This window comes from Mytilus galloprovincialis, chromosome 12 (genome assembly GCF_965363235.1).
Source record: "Mytilus galloprovincialis chromosome 12, xbMytGall1.hap1.1, whole genome shotgun sequence".
In the NCBI taxonomy this organism is placed as follows: Eukaryota; Metazoa; Mollusca; class Bivalvia; order Mytilida; family Mytilidae; genus Mytilus; species Mytilus galloprovincialis.
The window spans coordinates 63,864,554-63,881,808 of record NC_134849.1 but is presented as its reverse complement, the minus strand read 5'-3'; the positions used below and the strand labels follow the sequence as shown (position 1 = coordinate 63,881,808).

Here is a 17,255-nt window from a genome sequence, read left to right as displayed (position 1 = left end):
TTCTTGAACCAGGAAATCTTGATAAAAAGTAAAATAAGCAATAGCATTATTGACACTATCATGATTTAGTTGATCGTGTATTAATATCTGTGTTATAAGAGATTACAAATATGTTCATATAAAAAAAAAAAGACGTGGTATGATTGCCAATGAGACAACTGTCCACAAGAGATCAAAATGACACAGACATTAACAACTATAGGTCACCGTACGACCTTGAACAATGAGCAAAGCCCAAACCGCATAGTCAACTATAAAAGGCCCCGATATGACAATGTAAAACAATTCAAACGAGAAAACGAACGGCCTTATTTAGATAAAAAAAAAACGAACGAAAAACAAATATGTAACACATAAACAAACGACAACCACTGAATTACAGGCTCTTGACTTGGGACAGGCACATACATAAATAATGTGCCGGGATTAAACATTTCATGCATTGTTAGTCCAATCCCGCGCCATTCTACATTAATTTTTTTTCGGAACTGAATACGATTAATTTTAGCAGTCTTATTGTCCTTAGAAACGTAATTAGTATTATCCCCATAATGATAATTGATCGCCATTTCCACCAAGTTTTCATTCATCTGGAGTTTGTGTACATTAGTCTTTAGTTTTCTGTAGTGTTTATAACCTTGAAAGCCTTAAAGTGTTTTTTCTCTAGCTTGGTTATTTAATTATTTGTAATTAGAATATGTTTTATATATCTCTTGGATATTCTATTTCTTCTCTCTATATAAAACTTGTAGTATTATGTTATGTGAACTTACAAAAATTACTTTTACAGATGTAGTAATACTTCGACGAGCAAGTAGAATCAAACCAAGATTTCATATGACTTGATGCATGAGTCAAAGCACCGCAGTTGTATGTAGTTCCTCGTGCACCATGTCCACTTAACCATGGTGTGTACGTGGCACTTGACTGATCAAAAGTCCAACGCCAATCTCCTTCCTTCAGGTCTGTCAGTCCGATCCAGTAATAAACATTCTCTACAAAATAAACCTGGACAGTGTCTATTGATGTCTCAATAGTGTTATATAAATCTAATGAGGGAGTTAAGCTTTAACAAACTTCAATGGAGAATTTCATTAACTTTGACTACGTTTATTATTGCTTTTGTCATATCGTAGTTCAATAAGAAAATTTAAAAGTTAAACGTTTATACTGACTTCATGCAGGAACTTCTTAGGAAGATAGATAAGAAGTTAGCGTAATCCTTTAACTCTACTTTCCGCTATATAGATGATGTTCTTTCACTAAATATTTCAAAATTTGGTAACTATGTGGAACGCATCTATCCCATTGAACTAGAGATAAAGGATACTACATATACAGTTAAGTCGGCCTCATATCTGAGACTTTCATCTAGACATTGACAATGGAGGTCGGTTGAAAATAAAACTTTACGACAAAAGAGATGATTTCAGCTTTCCAATTGTGAACTTTCCATTCTAAGTAGCAACATTCCAGTAGCACCTGCATACGGGGTATATATCTCCCAATTGATACGATATTCCCGTGCTTGCATTTCCTATCATGATTTTCTTGATAGAGGGTTTTTGCTTACAAGGAAGCTATTAAACCAAGAGTTCCGAATGGTGAAGTTAAAATCATCCCTTCGTAAATTTTACGGACGCCATCACGACTTGGTTGACCGTTATGGAATAACCGTTTCACAACTGATATCGGATATGTTCCTTACGTCGTAACTACAATCCCCTTCCCTCTCATGAATGTGACCTACCGAATTAGACTATTTACCGGATTTGTTATCACATAAGCAACACGACGGATGCCACATGTGGAGCAGGATCTGCTTACCTTTCCGGAGCACCTGAGATACCCCTAGTTTTTAGTGGGGTTCGTGTTGTTTATTCTTTAGTTTTCTATGTTGTGTCATGTGTACTATTGTTTGTCTGTTTGTCTTTTTCATTTATAGCCATGGCGTTGTCAGTTTATTTTAGATTTATGAGTTTGACTGTCCCTTTGGTATCTTTCGTCCCTCTTTTATACAACAATACAATTTTAAAGGAATAGTAAAGCCATGCACGTACTTTTTGGTTTGTTATCAGAAATCCACGTGTTTTCGGAAGAATTGTCGATTTTCACAATGTATCCACCGATTTCCCGGCATCGACGCTACAACGAAAAAGGAATAATCAGATGAATTGTGATAATCTTTTTGTTAGGTCTGTAGTATTATCATGAAGTAAAAACAAATAGTTCGCAAACACTGGTTTATTTATTTTGGTCTGGTTTTTTTTTCAATTATAACCATAGATATCCCTCCAAAAACAGCAATAAAATAATGGAGAACAAACAAAGAAATCATCTTACGAATATCAATGAAAAGAGGTACATTATTTGTGGCTTCGCAATAGCTTTTCTGTAACAAAAATAACTGTTTTAAGGGCAATAAGTTTTTAACATTGACAAAAAATTATTTTAATATTTCAAACATATTGAAAATTACTTGAATAACAAATTTGATACGTGTTAATAAAATCCACTTGCACTCAGGACTTCAGTCTGAAGTAATATAATCATACAAACACAAATGTTTGTGTACGTGGTGTGCTCACTCCAGGTGTGTAAATGGTGTGAATAAATTTCTTTTATGTCAAAACTATATGTGCAATATCGTCTTCTATTTTTTTATTTTTTTTTTTGTTCTGCCATTTTTCTGTTCGTTTATTAGGTATATCTTAGCTGTTTTTATTTTTTAGGGTTAAAGCAATCGCGTTCTCCTCAGTATTTACTTGATTATGAAAAAAATATATTCTTATACAACAATATTTCAAATGATTCGTATCATTAAAACAAACAGACCAATAAACATTTCTGGAGGATCAACTGGTTACCTACCTCTGCAGTAAACCAGTTATCTTTTTCCTGAGCATAATAATAACAATGTCCATCATGTTTCAACCATTTATTTTCTGAAATAAAAACTGATATATAATACAACTCTTTAAACATGTGTTTCTGGGTAATTGTGATGTTGTAACGAGACAACTCAACCGCACCAAACACTCAAATGTAATAGCGTGCTTTCAGTAACAAGTAGATGTCTTAGGATAGGGAAATTAAACTAACGTGGATATCATTTTGAATGTATATGAATTGTGCTCAAACGAGCATACAAACTGTATAAATGTACTATTTATATGAGTTTCACGTGAATTTAATACGTGAATAGCACGTTAAAATCACATTTTGAAATTCTCTCATGTGTCTTTAGCATAGCATAATTATCATATTCAAACCGAATGCCTGAATCCCAGACTTACTTCTAAAGTCTTCTTCCAAAACCTCAAGGTTTCCATCAAGAGTCTTCACTCTGCTTCCGACATTACTTTTTAACGTTTCTAAATGACTCTTTAAGGTATTGAGAGTTTTCTGGATGTCACTCTCCAATGTGTTTACTGTATTTCCAAGATAAGTTTCCAAAGCGCCCAGGGCTTTTCTTGAGTCATCGAAGTCTTTCTCTGATTCATTGGTCAAGCAAAGTAAGCTCATTGTATATTTGCATATGCAAATGAGTAGAACAGATTTTACGGATAGCATGACTGGCTTAGTCCCTAAACAAACAGAAACAAGTACATTTAATATCTTACAATGAACACAAATGCATTGTTATACTGAAATTTAAAAAAGTGAAAATGGACGTTGAGAATCTCAAAATAATCTGTAAGTAATATATCTAATTGCCCAACTCATCTTAACAATTTATTTGACGCCATTTAAAATTACAAAAATAAAACATTAGTTGATATTCATTATAATGTGCTCTACAATACTCCTATAGCTACTTCTAGGAAACTAAATTCCTTATCAAAATAAAGAGATGCCAAATATACCAAAGGCTTATTCATAATCATGAGCCGTAAACAAAATGACAAACCATTGGAATATACGCAAAAAATGAAGATGTTTTATAGATACAATTACACATTACATACTATATATAGAATAAAGTTTGTTTTATTCGAAAAACTAAGGATTTTCTTATCCCAGGAATGAATTACCGTAGCCGTATTTGGCACAACATTAGGGAATTTTGGGTCCTCAATACTCTTTAACTTTGTACTTGTTTGACTGTGAAACTACATTGTAGTTTGATCTGAGCGTCATTGATGGGTCTTATAAAGACGAAACGCGCATCTGGCGTATCAAACTGTATGCCTTGTGCATTTGATAACTATATAGAACACTGCAGTTTTAGCCGCACCAACCCAACCAAAATCCGGGGTTGATCTCAAGTACTCTGGAAGGGTAAGCCATTTTAAATGTATACCAACTTTGGTTAGTACGGACATAAATATATACTGTCAACTGTTTCATGGTGAACTATGAATTAGGTGTTGTGATGGGATTACCAGTGAGACAACTATTTACTAGAGACCAAGAACAAGGATGTCAGCGACTTAAATGCATTAATCGGCCTTCGACAAAGAACAAAATCATAAAGTCCAACCAAATGTGAAAAACTCAAATACTGAAAGGAAAATGCCTCTTTTATGTTCAGAAATCAATAAACGAAAAAAAAAATTGCAGACAACAACCTACGAAAATAACAACTTCTGATTTGGAACATGCATATAGAGAATGTTTAGCCGTAGTTGTTGTCAATATTGTTCAGGGCTGCTGTAGTAAGACCACCAGCGTTCGCGATAGGATACATGTATTCAGTATTTAATAGATGGAATATCTTAGTATGGTCACTGTAGATAAATTGAAAATTTGGATCATACATAAACTGTACATTTTGTTATTTAGTACCTCCTTTACTGGTACTGGCATTCAGTAAAAGGGTCATATACGTTAAGAGATGGTTATAGTCAAGTTGAATATAGTACTTTAGAAGACTAAAAGAGAAGTAACTTTGAAATGGAAAGCATAGTAGTTGTCTCAATGGAATAATTTGAGTGCATCTGTTTATAAGTCCAAAAGATATTCAAGTAATTTGTTGATGACTGTGGGAAAGACTTTTATTAGAACATTTGTTTTCGATTCTTTTCATAGTTGTTGAGGTCAACCGCCTGCATTCTGGAAGGATCCACATATTCAGTACTTAATATATGGAATCTTCTAGTACAATTTCTATAGATAAATAAATAATTGGATATACATAAACGACATTGCGCCTACAACATGTCTTTCTGAACTATCTGTATGTGCAGCTTATCCACGTATTGTTGTCATACAAATATGTTGCAGTTGCCTGTTTAATTGCAACACCAAAATAATCATACACCAGAAGTAATATAATGCAATCTTGTTTAAACTATGTCTATGTCCTCTTCAACCTTGTCATAAAGGAGCTGTTCCGATAAATACTCTTTATAGTTAAGTTTAGCTTAGATATTTAGAAAATGCCAGTATTTACAAGTCCTCCATCGTTGTAGACAATATTTCTGCAAGAAGGGTTCCGAAGTTACGATTTTCCATCATTTCTTCACAAATCTTTTAATGTTGTTTGGCTTAAGTATATAAATAGTGTCACAGGTGGAAAGTCAAAACATAAAACTTTCTTATGAAATATAATTTGTTATTTCGAAATCATATCACGGCCATCTTGGAAAAAGCCGCCATTTTCTAATTGCAAGGTAGGTTCATAGCTAATATGTTTTGAATACCGAGAACTACTACAATGTCAAATTTGATGCTTTTATTTTCAAACCAATTGTTTTACCAATCAGCCAGACTTATACGGCTGCTAGTGTACTGTTGATGTCCCCGAGGGTATCCTCTCAGTTATGTAGACGAAACACGCGTCTGGCGTACAAAATTATAATCCTGGTACCTTTGATAACTATATTAACCTTACATGAATTTGGCTATAATCTAATCAAAAAGATACTGACATTTTTCAGTATTTTTAATCATCATTTTTTAATTTCGGTCTTAGTGAAGGTTAATCAAGCAAAGCGCCTCGGATTTGCAAAGTTTGTAATGTGTTATTTTCATTTACAAAACTTCAAATCTAAATCATAAAACAAAACTTTAAAATGTTGAGAAAAGAATAAAGAGTTGGGCAGGTCAGAAATCATATCTCTAACCTGAACAATTACATTTATTAAAAGTCATTTTGTATTTTACGTTTTTAAGACAATCAATGATTTAAAACCAAATCCAAACAATGGGATATTAACAAATTTGAGCTTATTTTGTAAAACTACGTCTCATATTGTTGCTGGTGTTGTTATGTAATTATTTGACTTAATTTCATGTTAACATACACTATAAAAATGAGAATGGAAAATATGGAATGTGTGAAAGAGACAACCACACTCCTTAAGAGCAGAAAAAGCCCCAGGCCAGAAAAGGGTCTTCCATACAACGAGAAAATCTCGAGACCAGCTGAAAGCTAAACACAAATGTGTAAATGGACATCACACTGAACTCCGAATCATATAAATAAACTAAAATAAAAACAAACAAACATACAATACTCATAATTGTTCTCTGTTTTTTCCTAAATCGGAGGTTATGCGGTTTTTTTTGTAGATCCCACTGTCATCGATTTGATATCTGATTGTTCTCTTTAATTATGTAATAGATGAATTAAACTTAAGCAAATAGTGTTTTTATGTTGATCAAAATATTTCGATTACGAATATTGTTTATATAAAAAAGAATATTTGATATGATTGCCAATGAGACAACTGTCCACAAGAGATATATATGTTTACACGTTTGTTGTTATCTTTACCCAACTTTTTTTATTAAATATTCCGTTAGCAGAGGTTTCTGAAAAAAATAGTTACTATGATCATAGACATATTCTATACAGTAACGATTATCTTTCAGGTTATTTGTCCAAGTTACGACGTTCTACTTTTGGAGTTACGGTGATCTTCCGTAAATATTCATTGGCTATTATTTCGACAACAAGGTCATATATTAAAAACACACATAAAAAATACCGTGCATATCAACCTAGCGATTAAGTAATTCTTTAAAACAACGCGTGTGCATGGGGAAATTACAAAAAAAACGATTTTACCTGTTTTGGCTCCGCAATATTGGGATTACCTTAACTGCAATAGCGATGACTAGTTTAATATTAGTATTTATTGGAACGGCAAATATTTGCCATTACATAGGGCACTTTGGTCAAAAAGAACTGCTGCTTTTGTCCCTTTAGATCCGCGAAGGGTAAAATATTTGGCATAAAGCGCCAACCCGTGAAAAAATCACGATATATTCAAGTCCGCATGAATTATTTCTGAACTTTGAAGACTTGGAACTAAGGATAAAGTGCAGATATTACTAGATCATGTAGATGGCAGGAAACAATAATACGCGAGAGACCCAATACAAAGTATGGCTTCAGTTGTTAAAAAGAGACAGTATAAGGAAATAGGATAAAAGAGAAATATGATTTGAAACCTGACGAGAACCTTTCGAAATTATTTTTTGATAAAGGAAGCAAACTCTTAACGATTTCGAGTTGCCTGTTATTTTCAGACGAAAAACTTCGATTTTTCACTTAAACACCCGATAATTGTTTTGGTTTTTAACTATCTTGAGGTATTTGATGTAACTGACGCATTCTAAAATATCTAATTTCTAATGCAGTTTTAATCGAACAAAATAATATAAATAAACTCATCATAGATACCAGGACTAAATTTTGTATATACGCCAGACGCGCGTTTCGTCTACAAAAGACTCATCAGTGACGCTCGAATCCAAAAAAGTTAAAAAGGACAAATAAAGTACGAAGTTGAAGAGCATTAAGGACCAAAATTCCTAAAAGTAATGCCAAATACAGCTAAGTTAAAATATGCCTGAGGTAGAAAAGTCTTAGTTTTTCAAAAATTCTAAATTTTGTTAACAGTTAATTTATAAATGTAAGCATATCAATGATAATTCATGTCAGCACAAAAAGTGCCGACTACTGGGCTGGTGATACCCTTGGGGAAATAAATCTCCACCAGCAGTGATATCGACCCAGTGGTTGTAAATAAACTCAGGCATTTTGTTTTACCAAAAAGGCATTAAGTTTTAAACGAAAGGGTCATTAAATATTTTGTAACAGTTTAAAACCATTGCTCCCATTGATGTATTCTGTTTTGTATTGATCGTTAGGGCCTTGGATGGGTCGCACCGATTTTCAAATTGATCTTTGCTATGTCTTCGTAAAAGCATTAGTATAGGTAAACAAGTGTTAAGAGAATCTTTCTTCCAATGAAAAACTAGAAAAAGATTGATAATTTCCACTTCGTCAATACTTATATATAAATAAAAACTTGAATATTGTAAGTTATGACGTTAACTTATTCGTATAACAATATATTACACGAGTCCACCTGTATAAAAAGAATATTTTATTCAATGAAACACTACTTAATAGATTGAAAGTTCCCCCTCCGCCAATTCTTATATATGAATAAATACTTCAATATTGTAAGTTATGACGTTAACTTATTCGAAAAACACTACAGTCAAACCTGATTAAACCGGACCCTTAATAAACCGGTTTCCTGTTCATTCCGGCCGAAAATGAAAGTCCCATTTTTTCCCCTTCAAAGTCTTTGTTAAAATACCCTTTGTAAACCGGACCCTGTGTATTCCGAATTCCGGTCTAATTATGGATTCCGAATACTCTTAATTACATTAATTATTACCTGTCAAAACCGGTTTGTCTAATTAATTTCATTGATCGATATGCAATCAAAACATATTTGCTTATACAATATGGCTTTTCAGAATAATCAATTAATTAGTCAGGTGTTAAACTGTGAACTGACAATCGTACAGTAGTGAGCTGTATTATTTATTAAAACATTATAAACGTGTCAATTAACAAAAAGACACACCAAATATCTCGAATTGAACTTACGTTGTAACTTGGACAAACAAATTTAAATCGCGGAGTAAGAAATATATATGGTAATGCTATAGAAGTTGTAGATTCTTACAATTATTTAGGAATAACTTTTAATTATAACGGTAATTTTTGTACTGCTAGAAAAAGGATTTTTGATCAAGCACAAAAAGCAATGTTTGCTCTCTACAGGAAGATAAAACATATATCATTGCCTATTGATATTCAGTTACAACTCTTTGATGCTGTAATCGCACCTATATTATTATATTCATCAGAGGTTTGGGGTTTTGAAAATAAACAGAATATTGAGAAAATGCATTTGCAATTTTGTAAAAATATTCTTGGTGTTCGGAACAGTACACCAAATTTTATGGTTTACGGGGAATTAGGGCGGGTTCCGTTAGATATCACTATAAAACTTAGGATGGCATCATTTTGGTGCAGAACTATTAAAACAGAGAGCAAACTGTCAAATATCCTTCTAAGACTTATGATTAAGCTACATGAAAATAATCCTACCAAATTTAAATGGATTCAATATGTAAAATCTATATTTGATGATACAGGTCTAAGTTTTATATGGAACGATCAATTAGTTGTAAATATTGATTGGTTAAAAAGTATGGTTAAACAGCGATTAACAGATCAGTACTATAAGCATTGGTTCTCGCAGATACATAATGCATCTAGGGGTGAATTCTATTCTTTATTCAAACTCGAGTTTGGTTTGGAACCGTATCTATTGCGATTAATACCCAAGGACAGATATTACATATCTAAACTTCGATGCTCGAATTTGAAGTTACCTATTGAGACGGGTAGATGGGCGGGGATCGCTAGGGAAAATAGAATATGTACATTATGTAATGAGGGAATAGGGGATGAGTTTCATATATTGTTTACCTGTAAAAATGCTGATGTTTCTGCTCTTAGATCAAAGTTTATACCAAATTACTATGTAATGAATCCAAGCAAGAACAAGTTCACTGGCTTGTTGTCTATTTGTAACGTACAAGTTCAAAGGAATTTATCAATTTTTGTGAAGAAAATCATAAAATACTTTATCTAATTATACCAATTGTCTTTTAAAATATACTATGTATTTGTGTTTCGTTTGTCCTGTCTCGCTATGTATTATCTTAATATGTTTGTATATATTGTCCTCTTGTACACAAGTATGTGTCTGAGGTTATGAATAAAATCTTGAAATCTTGACAATCGTACAGTAGTGAGCTGTATTATTTATTAAAACATTATAAACGTGTCAATTAACAAAAAGACACACCAAATATCTCGAATTGAACTTACGTTGTAACTTGGACAAACAAATTTAAATCGCGGAGTAAGAAATTTACATCGTGATTTCGAAATCCTGGGTTCCTTGTTGTGAACCCCTAAACAAATGAACTTGAAAATGAAAAACACCCGGATGACAACAATCCATGGGTATTGTACACTGTATGACAACATTTCTATAGTAATGAAATTACGTTTGATAATACTCTGGCTTTTTAATTGGCCATTCCAACGTTTCAAATTAACGATCATGGAAGTAAATCGAAACTCTCGTTCACAATCCAAACAATGCGAGTATTATGATGCAAATGCAAACAGTGAAAAACGAAGTGAAAGTATTTCAATTTACCAGATATAATTTACAATCAGAGAGAACTTTTACATGCAAAATATCGGACGTCACAAGTCATTAACTTCCGGTCAAAATGGAAACCTGAATAAACCGGCTCACTGTCCATACCGGCCCTATTTCATAGTCCCGTAGCCGGCCGGTTTATACAGGTTTTACTGTATATCTAATGAGTACTCACGTAATACCCAGTAAAATATTAATTTTCCTTAGTTTTCTTGAACAGAGATTCTTCCCTCTTCACTGACGTAAAGTTGAGTATATATCAATTTAAGACAGTTCATACTTTTATATTGCTTTTGAAGAGTTCTTAAATTTTCAAAAATATTGCTTTTCTTCAAGAACTTTAAAAAATCCATAATTGTCTCGGAAGTGTGTAAGGAGTAATCTTATTTCTCACTTAGAAGGACTTAATCTTTAGCCTTCACTGAAGATATTATATGATAATTTAGTTTCATTTTTGTTCTATTCTTTTTTTAAATTTGTTTAATTTGTCTGCGATTTATCTTTTTGTAATGCATGCTTTTTTTCTGTTGTATTGAAGTTTATTTCATGATAGTGCAAAGGGCCAAAGGTGTTATTCCTTTTATGCCTTTTTGCTATACAGATAAAGCTATACGTATAAACGTTAGCTTTATACGTCAATGACCTCAACTAACCTATAAGCTCATTACCGGACTACTGTATTTCATCAACAACGTCACGTCACAACCATGACAACGTGTAGTAACAATGGTCAAACTTTTGTTATGTCTTCAAATTGGTAATTTATATACCATTTTTTTTTAAATATTATTAATAAAGTTCATTTTCCCTTTCAAATTCCTAAAATTGTCAATGTCTTACCGCCTAGACTACGCTCATAGGGAAATACCCCAAAATGGTACCCCAAGAGGGAAATTGCAAACAGTTTTTCAGCAATATTTGTTACATATTTTTTTAATTCTTTATCGCTTTCAGTATATAAACAATATACGGATAGTGTCTTGAAATATAAAATGTATTTGTATTCGGCACGAAACAGGGGAAATGCTCGGTATAACCTCGCATTTCCCCCGTTTCTAAACTTCATACAAATAAATTTTATATTTCAAGACACTTTAGGTATATTGTCTAATTATCACCCTCAAGTAGTGTTCGATGTAGTGAGTAAGTAAAACGAAAATAATAGCTATATATGTAGCTAGGCCACAGTAGATGGTCGATTGTAAAATCTAAATAATCGAAAAAGATATCAATCAAGTAAACAACAAGATATCGTCTCCAGCCATGCATGTAAATCCACCATGTAAATCCACACTCCTTCAAAGTGTCACAGTCAGAAATAGGAAAAAATGTATAAAGTTAGGCTTTGCTCATTGTTGAAGGCCGTATGGTGACATATAGTTGTTAATGTCTGTGTCATTTTGTTCTCTTGTGGACAATTGTCTCATTGGCAATCATACCACATCTTCTTTTTTATATTAAAAATCAAATACCTATTCCTATGCATAAATATATTAGACCGCCATTTTCTTTTTTTTCGTACGGTCATTGGATGGGTCAATGCGAGACTTTAAATTTAGTATTTGCTATGTCTTCGTTAATAACTCAGCTAACATGGTTAAAAAAAGGAGAGTAATGACAAAATACAATTGTTTCTTGAAAGACTAAATAGAAATGAAATTGCCTACAATGCATCATAAAAAATTCCTTCATTACCAGATAGTGTGAATCATTTCCTCAAGTATCTACCTATCAGGCTAGAGATTCTTCGCAGAGACTTTGTCTATACTAATATAGGAATAAATAATTGACCATTGTAAGTTATGTCGTTTACATATTCGTAAAATAATGGTCAATCAATATGTTAAATTGTGGTACTGACATGATTTAACAAACTTTACTAAATTTGCCCGTTTATAAATTTTGAAAGAAACTAAAGTTTCAACTCCCTCAAGCAAAGTGGGCTTAATATGAATTTGGCTATTTATTTTAGGTAATTTTGACATATGGCTCTTCAACGGTTTCGGTACTTATACATCTTCGGATTTCAAATGTTTGGCTTTTAGCGTTTCTGATGAAGGTAAATCCAGAAAAGCGCGTGGGACGCAAGAAATTATTAAACGTGTTGTTTTCTATTCTCTATTTCGAATAAGATTTTTTTTCTCCAGTTCTCTTCAACAATGAGTTCCTCTCTTTTCACTGTCGTTATGATTGGCATATATCAATTCAAGGAAGTAAACAACATGTGATTTTAGAGTTCTTAGAATTTTAAAATATATTTTTCATTGAAAACTTAAAATTTTATTTCATCGTCTACTTCAGAAGTCCTTAATAATCTATAATTGTTTAAGGAAGTGCGTAAAGTGTAATTTTAATTTTCACTTAGAAAGACTTCCTTGTTAGCCTTCACTTAAGATATTAAATTATGACTTAATTTCATTTCGTTCTATTCTTTTTTAGATTTGTTTTGTTTGTTAATTTTTTTTTTTGTGATATATCTTTTTATAATGCATGCTTTCTTCTGTTGTTTTGAATTTTCATGATAGTGCAAAGGACCCGATGTATTTCGTCAATTATTGTACGATCTATTGGGTAGGTAATAAGCAATTAAGGAGGTTTTCTTTTCAGTCTAAAAAAACAAGCTTCTCAATAAACTAATATTTATTGATAGGGGATTAATAAAAGAATAAAAAAGCAAAAGTAATATATATAGGTCAATGTGCTTGTTTTCGAGATATAAGACATTGAATTTTGGACGGGAAAATGTTCTCTCTTGATTTTCAATATCTTTATCATTAATAAGTTGAAGTTCTCAAAAACTATTAAAAGAAACAAGGATTTTATAAGACTTTAACAGAAAGCCAACAAGTCTAATAACATCATCAATTCCAAAAATGAGGTATTATCTTTGATTGACCTTAATTTATGTTTAGACACATATGAGTATGAGAATGAGTTAGTACAAGTTTATAATGTAAAAGGTCTATTATACAATAGCTTACAAATTTGGAAAGAAAACTTTTATTGGCCAATTTAAAAAAAATTAGTTTCACCTTTACTTGAATTTGGCTATTTTTCTGTGATTGGGTTTTTAACATACAAATTCAATTACAAACAATGAATATCACTTGCATTTATTTGTGACTGGCACAGAGACTGATGCATACAAAGCAATTCATGTTCAGTTTTCATAGATTTTTATACCAGCAGCTATTTCAGAGGCACCAGTAAATGTAAATTTTGTATATAATTTCTGTGCCATTTGGCCTCTTGTGTTTTATTGTCTCATTAACACCCATTCCACTACTTCCCTACACGAGCTATAATAAGATTACAGTTGATAATTAAAGTAAGATTTTGTACTTGATTTTTAAATCCTTATAAAGTTTCAAAAGAGTAAATTAACAACCATATGATTTTTACTACTACATATGTATGAATAGAGAAGATGTGGGATATACATATATTAGACAGCAACCAAACAAAAATAACTAAAGACACTTTGTAAAATTTCATTTTTAGAATAAGTTCTCACTGAATACTTTTTTGTTTTCAGAAATAACAGATATTTGTCACAAAGAAGATTTACCATGTACTAGGAGAAACATAAGAGTTGTGTTGCCATCAGGTGTTGTTTGCAAAATAAGGGAACAGTTCGCAGCTGAACAAACTTTAAATAGCCCTAATGACCACACAAAGAGTCAAATTATATTAACTATATTGATAATAAAATTTTATTAGATTTATTCATTGTTTAAATTATTTATAAGTGGTCTCCTTTTCTTGTCTGTTTGCCTGATCTGCTAGTAGAGGTGGTTCAGCCAGTCTTTTGTCAACTGCTGCTACAAATGTATATCTAAGCCACTTTTGTATGAAGGATACTTCCATAAGGTTATGCACATTACCTTTAAAAATAAATAAAAAGAGAATTAGTCTTGTTCAATTGAAAAAACAATTTGATTTGCATAGGAACAACTTAGCTTGAATCTTTCAGTATGGTTAATAATTATGGACAACCTTCATTGGATGCCAGACTCCTAATGGATTTTTTTAAATGATAACACCATAATTAATATGTACTTTCTGCATCATTTAGTCTCTGGTGGAAAGATGTCTCATTGGAAATCATATCTCATCTTTTTATTTCTATATGTGTTAATTAATCAGTTTCAAATTAATGTGACTGACTAGAAAACATAATGCCCATCTACTACTATAAATAAAGCAGGAATGAATATAAAAAAAGAAGATCTGGTATGATTTCCAATTAGACAACTCTCCAGAAAAGACGAAATATCATAGAAATTAACAACTGTAGGTCATCGTACCGCCTTCAACAATGAGCAAAGCCCATTCCGCATAGTAAGCTATAGAAGGTCCCATTGACAAATGTAAAACAATTTAAAAGAAAAAACTGATGGATAATTTATGGACAAAACATGAACGAAAAACAAATATGTAACAATTTAACAAACAACATCAACTGAATTTCAGGCTCCTGACACAGAGAGGACGTAGCCGGGTACTTGTATATCCCAACCACAAAAAGACTAATTACTCGTCTGAATGTCTGGCAGCTACTGACAACTAATAAAAAAAAGTCTTTCATATCTCTTCATCCAATTATCTTTTCTTTGTCTTTCTTAGTTAATGAATGGCTGTTATTTATTTTGAATTTATTGAACCATAAAATTAATTTTTGACTCTTCACATTGAATAATCCGCGAAGCGGATTATGTTAAATGTGAATAGTCAAAAATTAATTTTATGGTTCAATAAATTCAAAATAAATTATTGCCATTCATTATAAATAAATTTCTATAAAAAATTAGGCTCAAAGATATATATTGATACGAATAACAACGTACACAGATGTTTGCGTATGAATACACAACGTTAGAGTGGTCGTGTCTTCATAAAAATTGATAACATTGAAAATAAAGCTAATTCTTTTAACCAATCAGAAGACAGTAAATACACCATTTTTTTTTTATTCTTCTTTAATGAAAGGGTGCATTGTTTAATGATTGCCATACAGAGTTGGCTTAGGCTCATTCTTACAATCTGTAAATTGACTTGATAGTTGTATACAATATAAAAAAGAAGATGTGATGACATAAACAAACGATAACCACTGAATTACAGGTTCCTGACCTGGGACAGGCACATACATAAATAATGAGGCGGGGTTAAACATGTTAGCGGGATCCAAACCCTCCCCTAACCTGGGACAGTGGTATAACAGTACAACATACGAACGAACTATAAAAATCAGTTGAAAAAGGCTTAACCCATCAGATGGACAAAAATACAAGTGTACGTGGCCAGATACTTATACATCCCGACACAAAAAGACACACTGAACAGATCTGAGAGTACTCACAGTTATCTGACAGCTAGTTCAAAGCCACTAACAACTAAAAAAAAATCATGCATTTAAGACTAAACTATCAGCCTTGTTGTTTTGTTTCTGTTAAGGTTTATCTCATTGAAGATTTTATACTGACATGTACATGTACACTTACATATTTTATACAATACTATATATGTAAGACTCAGATTGACGTCCGGTATCTAATCGACGTCCGTTCCTCAAATCGACGTCCAAATCTGACGTCACAATAAAATATCCTCAAATCGAAGACCAATGTTTGATTATGCCTATCTAATCGACGTCCATTTTCTTTAGTTCTCCAATCGACGTCCAATTTTTAGCTTCTCTAATCGACGTCCGTTTTGGACACAAAATAGAAAATTGACCATACCGTAAAGTCGACTATAGAAGGCCACGACATGAATTATGTAAACAATTCAAATTAGAAACAATTGGTCTTATTTATAACACAACAATTCCGAAAAATACAAATATGCAAACATAAATCAACGAAAACCACTGGACAACAGGCAAATACAGAATATGGCCAGGTTAAACATGTGTGTAAGCACCTAACCCTCCCCTAACATGAAACAGTGGTGTAACAGCACAACGTAAAATCACAATGCAAATTTCTTGCGTATGTGTTTCATTCCAGGTGTAAACAGAGTCCGAATTATAATACTCTCAAAATAATTGTCTATACTTCTTTATTTTGTGTATTGCTGAAGACTGACTAATGCACTCTAGATTTCGTTTGGTTTTCTTTGTCGTTGGGTTGCTTTCTCATTGACTTACACTTACATGTATGTCATTCACTGATATAGCAATAGGAGTATCAATCAGACGTCGTTTTAACAATACATGACGTAACATTGGACGTCGATTTGAGAATGTGACGTCAGATTTGGACGTCGATCTGAGAAACGGACATCGATTAGAGGCCGGACGTCGATCTGAGTCTAACATATATACATAAATGAGACAGCAACCTATCAGCAAATTATTTTTTAATACTATATATACAGCAGACAGCAACCTATGAGCAAAATTTGTTTTTGAAGGTTTTCTGTTTTCCTGGTATATATAAGCTCCCCGGCCCCTTTTATAGAAAAAGATCAGTGATTGACTTTCAAACCTACCACTATTTTGTTATCAGTCTTAGAAAACATTTCAAATGTCTGTATTTGGTCTGTCGTACATGTAACTGCAAGTGACACACTTGTGTTCATTCATTTTATGCAGGTCTACTATGACTTCTAAACATTTTACAACCTCGAAGTTAAAATATAGTTTAAACCAGTCTATGTAGATCGAGCTCCAATATAAATAATCCTTACCAAATTATAAACACAAATGAGGCCTACCCTGCCTTAATTTAAGAACCAAATATGCCTTACGAATAA

The 17,255-nt window shown here is 32.4% G+C and overlaps 1 long non-coding RNA gene across 1 annotated transcript; it reads right to left on the bottom strand.

The window, feature by feature from the left end:
• Positions 1–799: 799 nt before the first annotated feature.
• On the bottom strand, positions 800–10,841 carry LOC143053392 (uncharacterized). The gene is made up of 5 exons (XR_012971322.1): positions 10,672–10,841; positions 3,297–3,587; positions 2,872–2,945; positions 2,061–2,145; positions 800–995 (listed from the first exon to the last, which is right to left on the bottom strand). It is a non-coding gene; the product is annotated as an uncharacterized LOC143053392 (long non-coding RNA).
• Positions 10,842–17,255: the final 6,414 nt, after the last annotated feature.